Here is a 2,589-nt window from a genome sequence, read left to right as displayed (position 1 = left end):
TTACTGGTTAGCTTCCCATAGACTGCTCAGCCTACTTTCTTATAGCACTCAGGACCACAGCTCAAGGGTTGCCCCACCCATGAAGGGCTGAGCCCTCCCAAATCAATCACTAATTAAGAAAGTGCCCCGTAGGCTTGCCTACATCCTGATCTTATGGAGACATTTTCTCAGTTGAGGTTCCCTCCTCTCTGATGACTCTAGCTTGTGTCAAGTTGACAGAGACTAGCCAAGACATTCACCTTCCAGAAAAACACTATGATATTTCAGGACTAGGGTGACAGATGGCAAAATGATTTGTCTGTTCATCAGTTTGTGTGGGGAGCCGAAATAAACATTATGCTTATTTAAATACCATGGATTAAATGCTCTCTCTTTCTCTTTCACACACACACACACACACACACACACACACACACACACACACAGCCACCAAAAGATAAATGTAAGAACCACCCAAAAGGAAAGAGTATTGCTTTTAAGGTAGGATTCTTGTCATTCACCCTCAGGGAAACAAGAGCCTACCTGTGAGGCTTGGGGCTGTGATCTCTAGTCCCAGAGCCTCTCTCTACCAAGGGCTTCTTGCCTAGCAACCCAGAGCCGTGAGCCAGAATTAAGCAAATCCCTGCAGCAAGGTCCACAGAGAGACATTACCTCCAGAAGTACAACGTGTAGACCGCAGGCCCAGTATTCAAGGCCACAGTCACCCGCTCACACAGCACTGACTTCAGATCCTGCTCGGGAACAAGCCAAGGTTCAGGGGCAATCCAAACGCCATCTAGTTCACTGGCTTCACAAACCTAGTTTTTAATCCAGAAGTTAAAATGAGAAGGCAAGGTATGGAAATGAGGCAGGAGCTCACCCAGAGGCTGAGATCCCAGTGAGATGTCCGCTGCTACTCAGGGGTCACCAGTGGCCAAGAACTCAAGCTCAGATAAGGAATTCTGCTGGCTTTGGGATGACCTTTGGAGAGGGTGGGTCATACCTCCCCCTCTCTCCGGCCCAGCACTGGGTGACAGCAGGAGGAGGCTCCCTTCAACTTTTGTGATGTCCTCAATGGTTCCAATCCACTGCAGTGAATCAGGGTGGATGTGTCAGATCACTCCAGGCCTTCAAGAATGGGCCCAGCTCAGCACAGGAAGGAGGTTAGTTAGCTCCAGTGTTCAGCTGAGAAAGAGTTTCTGAGCAGTTCCACACCATGCCATGGCTGCTCAGTCACAGGATGACACTGGAATGGAAGCTCACCTGCTTTGACTCTAAACCTGTTACCATCAAGCAGTGACTGACCTTCCTAGACGCCCCCAGTCATTCAGGACTCATAGGTAGGACTTGGAACCTCAACATGTCATTTATACTCCTGGGCCAAGTCTTCATGTCTTCCTTTTTCTCTCCCACCTCCATTTCCTTCTGAAGGTGATATAAGCAGCCAAGAGGCAGAGGCTACATTATGCGAGTGGGAAAAGCAGAAAGCAAATCTCCTGGTATAGAGAGAACACACCTATCGTGGCAGCAAATATTTTGCTCTGCAAGAGAGGGGAAGATGTTTTTAAATTCCTTAACCACGAACCAGATTAGGGTATCATTCTTTTATGTTGTTTATTTGGGCTAAATACATCCAAGTGATTAGCTTCATTGTAACACAGTCTGCTCCGTGCTGTTCATTAGATTCTGAGAACTGTTTTCATTTGTTTAATTACTGGCTTCTAATTCGCTGAGCTGCCTTTTCAATAGGCCCATGGGTGACATTCAGAAGGAGCCTGATGCCTTCATTGTTGCCCTGGAAATTTCTTTGTGTTTGTTAGGGTTTCTGTTCCCACTGGGATGCCAGTGCTTTGCCCAGCATCTCACCTGTGGTCTTTTCTGTGCACATTCTCACTCAGCAGGGGACAGTCACCTGGGTAGAAGACTGTGGCACACAGCAATCCCAAGATCATTTAACAGTGATGCAAGCCCAGGCTCCATGTTTGTTTGTATGCAGTTGACAAACAGCTTTCTCCTTTGATAAAGTCTCCTCACCTTCAGCACACTGCACTATTTAACAGCAGGGGGCCAGAAGAAAAGGAAGACCCACAGACTTTCACAATTGTATTATTGTATGTATACATATGTCCAGTGTATGTGTGTATGATATGTGCATGTGTATGTGGTGAGTATGTGCGGGGTTCATGGCATGGTGTCTGTGTGTGTGTCTGAGAGCACGCACATGCACCTGGGAGAGAAGGGAAGAGAGAGACAGAGAGAGAAAGAGAGAGAAGAAGGGGAGGGAGAGGGAGGTGAGGGGAAAGGAGAGGAAGGGGGAGGAGAAGGGAAAGAGGGAGGATGGGGATGGGAAGAGGAGAGGGGAAGAGGGAGAGGGGCAAAGAGAGGAGAAGAGGAAGGGGGAGGGAAGGAAAGGGGGAGGGGAAGGAGAGGGAGGGGGAGGACTTTGTAAAGTCTGTTATCTCCTTCCACTTCCACATGGGTTCCAGGGATGCCACTCAGGTCTCCATGCTTGAGCAGGGAGTTCCACCCCTCCCCGCTGCTGTGCAACCATTATGAGCCACTACACATACTTTTGATCAGCAAGGGCTTTCTCAATTTCTTCACTTGCTT

The sequence above is a fragment of the Grammomys surdaster genome, unplaced genomic scaffold (genome assembly GCF_004785775.1).
Source record: "Grammomys surdaster isolate TR1022 unplaced genomic scaffold, NIH_TR_1.0 125996, whole genome shotgun sequence".
Classification (NCBI taxonomy): Eukaryota; Metazoa; Chordata; class Mammalia; order Rodentia; family Muridae; genus Grammomys; species Grammomys surdaster.
The sequence above is the reverse complement of the archived record's forward strand: the minus strand, read 5'-3'. Positions refer to the sequence as shown.